This window comes from Anolis sagrei, chromosome 3 (genome assembly GCF_037176765.1).
Source record: "Anolis sagrei isolate rAnoSag1 chromosome 3, rAnoSag1.mat, whole genome shotgun sequence".
NCBI classification, from domain to species: domain Eukaryota; kingdom Metazoa; phylum Chordata; class Lepidosauria; order Squamata; family Dactyloidae; genus Anolis; species Anolis sagrei.
The window spans coordinates 106,556,449-106,571,038 of NC_090023.1; the positions used below are offsets into that span (position 1 = coordinate 106,556,449).

Genomic DNA, 14,590 nt, shown 5'->3' on the forward strand with positions numbered 1-14,590 from the left:
CAAATGAGGTCCAATTTGAATTAGTCTGGTGTCAATATGTATAAGAGAAAGCAAAACCCATTATCATTATTTTGTATTAGTTAAAATATTTATATATGACCATATTTCATTTCAAGCAGAATTCTAATTATTTCACCATTTTACAAGTTAAGATATATTTATACAGTAGTATAAAACCATGCACATGTACATTTGAAATTATCAATGCCTCAAAGGCTTTATTAAGAAGCTATGTTTTAAGTTCTCACTAAAACAAAAGCCACTAGTGGCAGACAGAGCCTTTTCAACAAACCTAAATCTTTATGCAGACATATAAAAAGGACCTACGGTACTTCTCCAAATAATAAGGTCCCAAGGTATTTGGGGTTTTGAATGTTATCATCCATTTCTTGAATTCAGAGCACAAGCACGCTTGCAATCATTGTGCAAATCTTCGTATTCGGATTTGGCAGGAACAGTCCTGTTTAATCACTTGCCATCACACACTTTCAGTTGCCTTTACAATGACTCAGTCTTTCTCTCCTCTTCCCACTATCGACCTTTGTCCTTGGCTTTCTTCAGTTACTGAAAACGAGGATCAAAGAGCAAAAATTAAATCAGTAGAGAGAGAGGAAAGGGGGGAATCCTGCCCTTCCTAGTATACCCAGGAATGTGCAAACTACTGCAGCCTCTCCTAGCTTGTCTTTTTTTCTTATTAATAACATTTTCCATCTTGACTACACTCTAATGTTCTCTAGCCTTACATGTCCCACTTTTCAACTGTGAAAGTTTGGAGAGAATGAATTCAAGGCTGGTTTTGCATGGTAGATTTTGGTAATCTGGTTGCTACTTTAGTTACAGAATTTTGCAATTGTTGTAGCTTCCGAATGTAAATCATCTTCAAGGATAGCTTGACATTGAGGACATTACAGCATTCTAAGCAGGACATTATCCAGAGATGAACTAGAGTAAACTAGACTGAACTAGACCAAGAAAGGTTGTATCTAATGGACCAGGTGAAGCACTTCAACCACCAAACTCTATTGTAATCTGAGCCCTATACTTTGCAACCTTTGATTCCTGCCTCTCACTCAGGAATTATGAATACAATAGAAATAACCCATGCTCCTATTTTGGGAGTCACTGCTGTATAAAACCTTGTCTTTAACCCAGTGGTTGCCAACCTGTGGGCTGCGGCACACTAGGGGGCCGCAAGACCTAAAATAAGGTCCAAGGCTCTAGACTATTAAGTATGGTTTTCTGTGTGTGTGAACAGATGGCATAGGTTCTGTGTCAGAAACTAGAGCTGATGTGGTCTACCCAATGCAATTTTCTGAATCAGCACCCCAAATAACCAAACCAAATCTAAAATTGACCAAAAACAGATTTATAATCCTTTTGGTACTAATGTTGGGAGAGTGGTTCCTGGTCAAAAAGGTCCCTGGTCAAAAAAAGGTTGGGAACCACTGCTTTAACCCAAGGTCTCTTTCCACTCTCCAGATTCTCTCAAACTAAAGAGAAATCTATTCAACTATTCATCATACAATTTAGGTTAGGGGGATTCTGGACACATTTGGCACTAAGTATCATTGTCCCTCTGGAACAGAGACTGTGAGACAAGAAAATATCAAGCAAAGCAAAACAACAACACAGAACACAATGTTAGTAATCTGCTGTCCTCTGATAAATAAGGGGTTGACTTCTGTCTTCTGAAGTCACTTTGACACAGAAATGTAGAAGAGAAGGAGCAGTGGTTGGAAATGATAGGACTTCCACTGTTGCTTGGACAGGTTTTGGCTTTGAAAGCCCTCTTCAGTGTGCTGGGCTATATTGGGGGAAGGGATAGAATTCAGTACCTTCCACAACATCTTTAAAGTTCACAATGATATCCACACCAATTTTACATCGTCATTGACATGGAAACCACATCTGTCACTATTGGTTGTTTGGTTCTGATATTTTGAGGGCTTCCCCCTTTTTTTCCTTCATGCGTCCCTGTTCATTTTGCTTACTTACAGACATTTACACATTCATTTTATTTACTGACTTACACTCATATGCACTTCTCCAACTAATGCAAAAGAAATGTGTGCTTTGTTTGTATGACTCTTGATTTGTGTCCCACAGAATTTGACAACAAAGTGTGGTTCTATCTAAAAACATAAAGGGAGTATTTTTGGCTCAGAGTGTAAGGTAGCATAGGAAGGAGAAACCATTTAACTTTTATTAGAAGCACTGGAATAAATGCGGCATTTAAAAGTATCAAGGCGATTTTAAAAGAATGAGCTCGATAAGTAGGTGGCATTTGGTACCATTGCGTTCTAACAGGTCTTTCACATCATTTGGCAGAAAGGGGAGGGGGAATATTCTGGAAGCTCTGTTATCACAGTAGACCTCTGAACATTAAAAAAAATCTGTCATTTGGGTGTTGCTATAGTAACAACCTAGTTCCAGCTGGAAGGAACTGGTTCACTTGTGCCTGCCTCCTCTGCACTTTCAGGCTTGTTTTCTCCCACTGTATGGTGGTAAACAGATGTCTATTATTTGGCGGTATGCAGTAACCCTGGAAAGACATGAAGAACTTACTATAAAGTGATTCTTCCTTTCAAGAGGCTTTGTTTTCTTATTCATCTAACATCTATTATTAGTTCGCCACTTGCAATGGCTTCAGATCTTTATGCATTTGAGTCAAAAAAGCAATTTTACCCATTTTAATCAAATAGGTTTTCTCCCTGAGGATTATGCACTAAGTAGATCATTTCAAAGGTATTTAGTGGCTCTCCTGCTGATTGTGGGAGAGTATGTGCAAACAAGTCTACGGCACTTACAAATGGTCTCCAGATGGAACATTGATGATGACTTTTCCTTAAGTGCTGAAGTTCCGAAGTGCTAATGGGGGAACTTGCCTACTGCCTGCCTTAAAGTGCCTCAGGAGTCTCTTTCCAGCTCCTCCAGTTGAATTTAGACTATGGCAAAATGGGATATGTTTCTACGATTGAGATGTCTTCTTCACGTCTAACTGTACTATAGAAATGGGAAAGATGCTGAAGAATTTAGGTGCTGCTAATGGGGAGGATGAAAACCGAAAACTTGGAAACAAAGAAATACAGAGATGGTGTAACATTTTAATACTGCTTTGGAAAAAACCCCATTATTGCACAAAACCCTGTATTGGGCAAAGATCATTTTTCCTGTGCAAATAGTTTGTTAGAACATGGACATATAGCCCGAAAAAACCTACAACAACCCAGTTTGTTCATAATTTCATCCAGTATTGAGAAGGTGTTTAATTTGTTTTCTTCTGGCATATAAAGACTGAAATAAACAGAGATTTATATTCCTGTTGATGACACATATGCAGTTGTGGACAAACTTCTCCCCAAACTGATTGGGATTTGTCACTGAACATGAAAGTGGAGAATTCTCCAAAGATAATTTTACATCTTACTCAGTATATTGAGATGAGAGAATGAAAAATGGGTTGACTGTCAGACTAGTACAATCTGTAAAATTATCTAAAATGCCAGACAGAATGTAGACAGAAAAACTGGAGTAAATAATAATAATAGCAATAATAAATTTATTACCTGCCTCTCCCTGTGGATGGACTGGCAGTACTTCATATAGATAGTGAATCTTAGGGTTATCAATGAGATTTGATCAACTTAATACAATGGTCAGATATGGGAGATTTAACAACATCTCTTATAATGAGCAGATTTGTATCTGTGGAAGCACTTGAAATTGAGGATATAGCATACATATTATTTGGTTGTAAATTGTATCAGAAGATGAGCGACTTCTACCTTGTCCATATATCAAACGGACCATGTATTGGGGATCTCACATCAGAACAACATATTTTATGTGTTGCTAAGACCCAAAAGTAACATATAAAACAGCTCTGTAATTAAATAAAACAATATGTTTGGGAACCACATATGCAGCGCTGATTGGGGTGAACTGTAGGGGTGATAAGGAAATATTATGTATATATTCAGTTTTACCATATTTATGTACTGTATTGTTATAAGTGCCTCATTTTAACTTAGAGTGTAATCAAGTCTTGTTAAGCCATGTTGTTTGGTTTGGTATTGTGATATGGCCAAAGGGCTAATCAATAAAATTGATTTATTGAATGAGAATTTGAAGTGATGGTAGAATGAAGTACAATGGTGTGGATTGGGATGAATAAATAAGACCCTTTAGGAAAGCATCCTGTTTATGCCCAATATCTACAGAGGATATGATTTCTATAAATTAGAAATTCCTCACTATGCATATGTTTATAAAATTGTAGGCAGCAATTTTGGAATGGGGCAGTCTAGCTTAGTTTAGATTGATGTTCATTACCTTTCTCGGTTTTTATTAAAATGAGGGCATAGTGAAGTGAACATTGAATTGTGGAATGTGTTACTTTGTTTACAGAAAGCTTTTCCACTTTTTTAATGGAAATTATTTATTTATGGCATTTCTATCCACCTGGCTGTCTCCAACACATAGTGCTCCAGGCAACTAACAATCATAAAATACAAGATGAAACACAACATGGCAATCAATTTGTAGGAACAATTTTAAAATGCAGTTATATTTGGGAATCTCTTGATGTGTTTCTTGATGTGGAGATAGTCCACACTGAAAACCTAAGCATTTGCTTTGAGGACAAAACAACTTACAAATTTGATGTTGTCGAATTTCTGTTGATGATGACAATATCATTTTAGGAGGGAACTGGGGTTTGTGACAAATGTTGGGTTACCACCACAACTGCCTGCCATATGTTACTTTTTTACCTTGTATGAAAGCATGAGACCTGACATTTTGTCATTTGTTTTCCTATCCACAGTGGCAGTCAACAATGCAGAATAGATGTGGGTAAGGCATAAGGGGAAATACAATTAATAAGACTGCAATTCAACACAAGATGTTGTTTTTGATGATTAAACCCTCCATGGTACTTTATCCTGCTAGATATTTGGCTATCTTCCATCCAACAATGATTCTGACCCCAACTGAAAACATTTGCTCATAACAATTTTCATATATACACCATTGTTTTAGTTGCATTTTTCTGGTCAATGTATTATATCTTTTTATATTTGAAATGTATGGTTTTAATGCTATGTTTTCAAATTTCTATTCATATTTTAGTTGTTATCTACACTAAAGAGCTCTTATAAGAAAGGGCTGGAAAATGTAGCAATCAATCAATCAATCAATCAATCAATCAATGATGATGATTGTCATGTTCAATTCTAGCTGCTGTAGGGTAATTCAGAACCAATTTGTGATTCATAGAAAATTATATGTAATTGTGTCTCTGCTTACTGTAATGTCATATCAAAGTATGTCTAACTAATGGTATTTTTGCATTGGCACTAGTAAAGTCACCTGTACACCTCAAAATCAATATGTATTGGATTAAAGATTTCATTTTGAAAATTATTCTACTCATTATTTATTTGTTTGTTTATTTATTTATGTATTTATTTACTGTATTTGTATACCGCTTTTCTCAGCCCATAGGCGACTCAAGGTGGTTAACAGGGCAAAATTCAATACTTACAATGTCATAAATACAATTAAAAATATAACATATAATAAACATTAAACAAATGAATAAAATATAAGTTGATAGGGTTAAAAACTCATTGTCTAGGCGTTCCATTTTTCTGTGTCAGTTATTTTGCTTTTGCAAACGCTTGTTCAAAAAGCCACATCTTGATTTTTATGCAGAACAAAGAGATGGATACACAATTAGAGTTTTTTTTAAAAATTCTTGTTTGGCTCTGAACCTAACAGATATAACCCTGGTGTGCTTCAGAAAGAGACTCGCTGATTTACAGAATGCTATTTTATATATATTCACTTTTGCTGCAGACATGCCTGTAAATTCAACAAAAATGTTAATTCAGCTACATGTCATATCCTATATCTTTCTAACATATTAAGAAACACAAGAACTTCAAATAACCACACATAAACTACGTAGCTGGTTTTGTAGTTAATGTTCTTCTTTTTTTTGTTTGATGTGGGTGGACTGTGTGCATATATGTAAATTTGCAAGTATCATCAAAGTAAGGATACTTGTTGAAAAACACAGAGAAAATTGGATTCTGTGCAAGGAGAAAGGTGGAATACAAATCAATCTATCAATAAATAATACGTAAAATTATATTCTCTGGTTGGGTGCACTCTTAGTTCAGTTATACATGTGGCTGCAATTTCCACATTAGAAAAAGGAACAAGGTGATTTTTTTTGGACCAGTATATGTGATTTTTAGCAAAGTAGTCAAAGGAAGAGATATATTTTAATGCAGCATACTCCTTAGAACTCTACACATTGAGACAATTTAAAGAAATTTAATGGCTCTCACTTTTGATGGGCTTGTTCCAGCCCGTTCACATTATTCAATTATAGCTAAACTCTATAATTCCTGGCTGCTTCCTATAGAATCCTGATGAATGTAGTTTGGTGAGGCACTAGAGCAGGCAGGGGCAAACTTTGGCTCTCCAGGTGTTTAGACTTCAACTCCCACCATTACTAACATCCAGTAAGCTGACTGGGATTTCAGGGAGTTGAAGTTCAAAACACCCATGCCTGCACTAGTGGTATTCTTTGGCTGAGAATTTTCAATGGTTCTCCTTAAACTACAACCTCAGGGCACTAATCTTATAGTAGCTCTATGAAACTCAGTCATCAGTAACTTTTAGTGGTTTATTCTATAAAAAAAGCGGAGGATCTGTCTACATGAGAAAAATTAATCATACTCACCTTAAAGTTGCCTTGATCCTAACACACGCATACAGAATAATAAAAAGTGCTTCAGGTACAAGAGAGTTGCAGAAGTAATGATTGCACCTTTGGCTTCTGTTGCACTCTAGCACTGTAACACCTTCTCACCCAGCCCCACACCAGAGTCCAGCAACACAATCTAAAATGTTTATTTAAAAAAGTAGATAAAAAAAAGGGGGGGGGGGAGGGAAGGAATTTTAAAATCATCAGTAAAATAGAAAATACAAAATAGCAGTAATAAAAAAAATTACAAGGAACAAAAAGCCAAGGAAACCAGAATCTACAGCAGTACTCTAGACATAAATCCATGAACATGATAAAAGGTAAACTCTTCAAGGAAACCCATGCATAGACTAGAACAGGAAACTTGAGAATACTTGAACCAAGGGCTTGAGAGCAGACACAGGAGAACAGTCTCCTATAACAATGTTATCTCATCTAGAAGGCCTGGAAATAACCCACTAATTTAAGTTTGCGAAGCCAACCTGACATCATGTCTCATGCACCTGGATCTCCTCTCAGCCTTATATTTATGTCTCCGAGACAATCTCATTTGTCTACTTTTAACACCCTAGTTTTAAAATTCTCAGGTCTAATCTAAGTTCCCTTGAAACCTTCCCATTGGCCCAAGGTTGTTTCTTCAGGGAACTGGTACTTTCATTTCCCTCTGTTGCCTGGGAACAGGCTGAAGAATCCCAAACATCTGTTTCATCTACCAGCTTTTCCCTCCAATCACTCACAGACACTGCTCTCTGAAGCTCATTATCCCACTCTTTCTCTGAACATTCAGAAAAATCCTCTGATGCTTGCCGGACTACAACACATATTGGGTAAATGTGAGAAATGGAATTGAACCACATCTATGCACTCTACCCATCTGTTGACTTAGCCACTATTGTGCCGTCGCTGCCTGGGAATCTATAGTTCTTAGTAAAAAAAAGACAAGGACGTGGCAACTATTTCCCAGGGGATTGCTTCTTGCCTTCCTTTAGGGAAACTGGAACTCCTGAGGATCAACAAAACACCATAGGTATTCTGAAATAGGCTTTATTGTTCAAAGAGTTATCTTTCTGAGGTAAAATGGGGTAAAGAAAAAAATACATAACAGTCTTTGGTTGTCTTTGTGCCCAAGGAGTTTTTTTTAGCTGAGAAGCCTTCCAAGTTCCCTCTCTCTCAATGGCTATGAGGTCAAAACACTCATAACCCCAAGTCCCAATGGCCTATATTTGAAGGACAAGGCCTTCCTCTGGTGCCAAAGGAAATGGTATGAAGGCGACTGAGACTTCCCAATGTCATTCAGGTTGGCCTGAACATAAAGCATAAGTCTCAGGGGTAAACAACCTAAGAATTGGTGGTAAGAAATGACTTGACCAGGGGCTTTGGGCCAAGCTTTACACACGTCCATCTAATGAGCCTTTTTTGTGAGGTAAAAAAGGCGAGAGAGAGAGAGAGAGACCTTTCATTCTCCCTTGGAAGGGGCGGAGCCTAAACAAAAGAGCTGGGGAAGCAAGGCAATTGGTGTACAACAACATAGATTGACAGATGTAAATAACCAATGAAATTCAACTATACATATACAAAGTAGACAGGCATGATACAACAGTTTAAATCTTGCAACTAACAATTCTACATATAGGTGGCACCACACGCGCCATCACAACTATTCCCCTAACCCCACCCCCTACCCCCACTTGTTCATGCATAAGTCTAGAAATTTTAATCAAAAACCAATAAAAAAAACTGGGTTGATTTATCCACAGGTATATGTGAATACTAGAGCCCCCGGTGGCGCAGTGGGTTAAAGCACTGAGCTGCTGAGCTTGTTGATCGAAAGGTCGCAGGTTCGATTCCGGGGAGCGGCGTGAGCTTCCGCTGTCAGCCCTAGCTTCTGCCAACCTAGCAGTTTGAAAACATGCAAATGTGAGTAGATCAATAGGTACCGCTCCGGCAGGAAGGTAACGGCGCTCCATGCAGTCATGCCGGCCACATGACCTTGGAGGTGTCTATGGACAACGCTGGCTCTTCGGCTTAGAAATGGAGATGAGCACCACACCCCAGAGTCAGACATGACTGGACTTAATGTCAGGGGACTACCTTTACCTTTACCTATAGTGAATACTGTACCTCAACTCTAATCAGAGGAAACAATTCCTCTGATTAGTAAATAGTAAATAGAATAGTAAAAGATGCACTAACCCTCTTTAGCCTCTCTCTACCAGGTCATCATGTCTAGTCTTTATGAATGCTTGGGTAGGAAAACGGCAGTGGCAACCAGTGGTGGCTGGCCCCAGAAGGTGATGCTGATGCTTTCCGATCTCTGTGAAATCACCCTCAACATACTCATGGGGTCATATCAAAATCCCAAAATTTTGTCCTCCAAACTTACCCTTGACTGATATATGAGCCCAACTTATGGGTATATATGGTAACTGAAATGCCTGTTACAACAACTCATGAACAAATCTAGGCAATATACCTGAGAAATGCCTGTATTATGATCAACAGCAACATCTTTTTGAACAAACAATTATTTACATAATTATATTTAGCTTGACTAGTTAGATGATGCACACATCCTTGCCAAGCCTGCCATGGTAATCACTGCCAATCCAATAACGAATTGTAAAGTAATGGATTTTCTTGTAAAGTGCCAAATGGTAAGCTATGGCTTGTAAAAACAGCCAACTGATTTGTTTTCTTCATTTGGAAAACAGAAAAATTACTGCAGCACACACACACACACACACACACACACACACACAACACTGAAGCCTTGCAGAAACAAATATCTAGGGGAAGATATGGAAATGTGAAATGTTTGTACATCACTGCTGCTTTGTTCTCTAGTAATTGTATACCCACACAGAGTCTTTATTTTAACAAATCCTTAAATAAAAGCTTTCACCAGAATGTCAGTGCAATTTGCACAGTAATCTCTGGAATCATACATGCTTAATTCCACTATTATCTACCACTTTTCAGGACAAATCCTCTTCTATTACTTTATGTCCCCTCAGAACTGCATATATTGTGAATGGAAGAGTCCTGCATACACTTGCAAAATGTTGCCTTTCACAATTGTTCCCAGCAGATCTCTATGATGCATTGAAAGAGTTTCCTTGTCTTGTTCTTGCATGCAAGACTGAGAAATATTCATTCTTTTCTCTTCCTCTTAGAAACCATTTTTCTTATTAGTCTCAACCAAAATTTACACCTTTGTGAAACTGTGCTGTCAAGACAAGCACAAAACTATGAATACCTGCTGCCTCATTTCATGGACTGTTAAATAATTGAAGCACAAGACAATGTTATTGCATCCTTTTGGTAAATTCATCATGCCTTCCGGCCTTGCTGTTTGTGTCTGCTTAGTTAAAAAATGCACAAGATATTACTTTTGTTTAGAATTTTTTTTGCCCTAACTGATGATATATTGAGAGAAGGGGAAGGGAAGGTCATTGTCTGTCTTGCTCTTGTGCTGGAGGAGAGAGATCCTATGGGGGCTGGTGAATTCTTGACAGATTGACAGTCTGCTCTGACATCTTATGAGACATGTCAATTAGGAAAACGATATGTGAGGGTGGAGAAGAGCAAACCACAGACTACCACAGTCTGAGCCCCATCACATGCACAATGGAGGACCTTCTCACAGCGACACCAGGGGCACTCCAAGTGGCCAGCTTCTGATCAAAGAAAATTTATTATAATGCCAAGTTTTCAACTCTGTTTGTGGTCTTTTTTGTACATTATAACTGTATTCGCTTCTGACACAATAAATAAAGAAAAACACACACATAACACATCTATATCTATATTGATCTAAATATGTATGTGGTTGGAGCTCCCACTTCCACAGACAGGTCCATGCTTCCACAAAGAACTATAATCACCACCAAGAAGCCACTGAAAGGCCCTTCCTGCAATGGCATTGCAGGTTATAGAGAGCACCATGAACATGCATTAGAGCCGACAACCCCTGCCAATATCCTTCACAAACACAATACTGTCTACCACCCAATTGAATGCTTTCATTCAGGAACAATTTCATTCTAGATTTTATGTGTTTCCTCTACCACAGATACCTCAGTGTTTCTTACTCTTTCCATTGGTGTGGAATTTGCATGATCCCACCCACTGCCTCTCCCATAACCTTTTCCTACTCTTTTCAATGGCACACACAGCAAACAGAGTAGAGTTGATCAGCAACTGAACATACTGGAGGGGTTTGGGGGTCTGATTCAATATAATGCAAGTTGTAGTTCACCCTGGATCAAGACAGTGCTGTGACCCCCACAACAATGTACTTGGACCAAATTTGGCACACATGACCAACCAAAAATACTGGAGAAATTTGGGGGGAGTTGACCTTGATTTATAAGAGTTGTAGTTCACCTACATCCAGAGAGTACCATGAACCCAAACAACAATAGATTTTGATGAAAACTGGCACGCATACCTGCTATACTCAAATTTGAATTCTGGTGGGGTTTGGGGTGAATTGACTTTGATAGTTAGGAGTTGTAGGTACTGGAATGTATAGTTCACTTGCAATCAAAGAGCACTCTGAACCACACTAACGATGGACCTGGACCTAACTAGGCACACAGAACCCCCATGACCAACAAAAATATACTGGGGGAATTTAGGGGGAATTCATCTTAATTGGGGGGAGTTGTATATCCAGAAAGCACTGTGAACCCAAAAGATCTAGCCCAAACTTGGCACACATATCTGATATGCCCAAATTGGAATACTGGAGGGGTCTGGGAGGGATTTACCTTGATTTTGAGGATTTGAACCAGACTTGGCATGCATATCCAAATACTTTCAACTTTGAATGCTGGAAGAGTCTACAAGGAATTGACATATGATGTCAGGAGTTGTACTTCACCCACATCCTTATGCATTTGTTAATGGATGCATCAATAAAAAAACAAAAGCAAAGACTGAATTTTTGTAATAAATAGTGTTACAAATTACCTAACCCGAGCATTGCTGGGTATCTAAGCTTGTGTGTGTGTGTATCTCTCCCAATTTGGAGCTTCTGGTGGCGCAGTGGGTTAAAGCACTGAGCTGCTGAGCTTGTTGACCAAAAGGTCGAAGGTTCAAATCCAGGGAGCAGCGTGAACTTCCGCTGTCAGCCCCAGCTTCTGTCAACCTAGCATTTTGAAAACATGCAAATGTGAGTAGATCAATAGGTACTGCTTTGGCAGGAAGGTAACAGTACTCCATGCAGTCATGCCAGCCACATGACCTTGGAGGTGTCTATGGACAACTCCAGCTCTTCGACTTAGAAATGGAGATAAGCACCACACCCCAGAGTCGGACACAACTGGACTTCATATCAGGGGAAAATCTTTACCCTTTACCTATATATCCCAATTAATAGTCTGGATTCAGCTCTTTAGACCACCACTTGTCAAGGGCAGCTCCATATTACAATAACTGAAATAGCATAAGACCGTACCACAAAATCACTTTCCCCATACTCTGATCTTTAATAAAGGTACTCTAAAATAACTGAGCATTCCAGCTGGGGACTTTCGGTAATCAAACAAACTTTTTCGAACTTTGATCCAATCACAGGATTATCAGTAAAGTGAGTCAAAAGATTTTTGTTGCTGTCTGTGTTCAAGTCATTTTCAATTTAGGCCAACCCTAAGTGAGCCTATAGGGTTTTCTTGACAAGATTTGTTGAGAGGGAAACTTTCCACTCCTCTGAGACTGAGAGTTTGTAACTTGCCTAGTTGTATCCTGCCTTTCTCTACCCTGAAGGGGACTCAAGGCAGCTTTACATATGGCAACTATTCAACGCCTTTGGACAAAAAACAATTAGAATACACTTAAGTTAAAAAAAAAAATAAGTGCACATTAAAACATAATGGGCTCAAGATACCAGAATTTCCACTTCAGCCTTCCTCTGGACTTAGAACTGAGATCAGACTATTTTTTAATCATGCAGTATTCCCCTTCCCATCCCTGATATCCATCAGCAAACATTATCTGCTCCGGAAACAATTGTTTCCTATATTCACAAGCTTCCATGGGCAGAAAGGAGTGCTGTGTGGATACAGAAGGCATACTCAAGAATTCCTCTAATGAAGGACTTTATTAAGTTTCCCACCACACAAGTTTTACACCAATAAGACTGCTGGTTGTAATTTGAACCAATCAGAGAGATGCCAATTATTTCAACAATGAATTTACTGTGAATTAATAAGATTATAGGTAATAATTTGTACCAATCACAGCAATGTCTATTACTTCAAATGTTTATAAAATGTCCTTGCCTGTAAGTAGGGGTTAAGCATAATCTGAGAAAATTCAACTGCCATTCTTCCTTGGCCAAAGGAGCAATAAACAGTCTCTGATCCTGACCTTGATCTTTGTGTATCTTTATTGGAACTGATTGGATGGAAACAGCTTAACAGGAAACGGAACCTGAGATTTTGGACATTATTCGCAGCCAGAAAGTTATATAATCAAAGATCATAGAACCAGAGAGTTTGAAAAGACCACAAGGGCCATCCAGTCCAATCGGCTGTCATGCAGGAACACACAAGAAAATCACTCCTGGCAGCCTATGCTTAAAAACTCTCAAATAAGGAGGCTCAACCTCACTCAAAGACAGCATATCCTACTGTTGAAGATCCTCTCAATCTGGAATGACTATTCCAGATTAACACTGGAATAAACAGGTGTGTCAGAGCCTTTCAAGGGGAGGATTGTTTAAATATATATTGCACAGCAAAATAGGATAGGGAATATGTAGAGGACCAATAGCATCTGTGTTTTTTTTTCTTTTAGCAAAATACTAAAAGAACTTGTTAGTACCTTGTTGGAACTTGTTAGTACCTTGTTATATCATATCCATGCTCTTTTATTCTCTGGCTTTATATTTAGAGCTCAATCCACAGAAGTAATTCTAATTGTAAACCGCATGCAACCCACTGTTATGTTACTCATATTTCTTCTTTCAAAGTTACTTCCCAGTCATTATGAAACAACACATTACAGCATTTATCTTCAAATCCCAAGTTGAAAATGAAAATCATTGATAAAATGTAACAGAAAGCTTTTTTAAAGAAAATAAGAAAAGAATTTGGTACTTGTTAAGTTTTCACATCACACCACTCAATTATTCTATACCATATACAGTAGCATCCCTGAATTTATGAGAGGGAAAATCACACCTGTGTATCTTCAGTGCAGCTCTCTGACATGGCTAGACTTTGCTTCTTGTCTCCCTTAAAAAAGATTTGCACAGTTATAACCCTAAGATTAAATCAAGTGAAGTTCACGAATGTATTCAGACTCAAGCCAAATTCAGTCTGAAATTCCATTTGGTGGTTCTGTAATGAGGAAAATGTTATAGCCTGGAGTAGGAAAAACGGGTCTCTTTAATACTTTTTCATATAGCAGCAGCAAGCTATGAACATGGTGGGAAGTAATTTAATGTTTTGACCTCTCTTGATTACCTTCAAAAGTGCTTCCATGTGCTTGGAGAGCTCATCTGTGACCTGTGAGCTAGTGATTTGAATTCTGTAATCTGTTTCCATTACTCTTCCAGATTCTTAATCCTTTCCCTTATTGGAGTGTACAATCTCTCCCATGCTCGACCAAACAGATTGGTGGGATAGTATTAAAAAGATAGGAGAGAGAAAGGGAGATTTGGTCAGCCTCTATCACATTTTGTAAAAATGATTTGATGACAAGAGCATTTTTATTGAAACCAAAAAGTTGCTTCTGTGAACTGATAAGGAAGAGGAAAGAAACCGTGGGTTATAAAATGGATTTCCTGTCAGGTCTAGGAACGAT

General features: G+C 38.2%; 1 long non-coding RNA gene across 1 annotated transcript; it reads right to left on the reverse strand.

Annotated features, from left to right (window-relative positions):
* Window positions 1-124: 124 nt before the first annotated feature.
* Window positions 125-14,027, reverse strand: LOC137096639 (uncharacterized). Its single transcript, XR_010909569.1, has 3 exons — window positions 13,966-14,027; window positions 6,755-6,914; window positions 125-564 (listed from the first exon to the last, which is right to left on the reverse strand). It is a non-coding gene; the product is annotated as an uncharacterized lncRNA (long non-coding RNA).
* Between the last annotated feature and the right edge of the window lie 563 nt (window positions 14,028-14,590).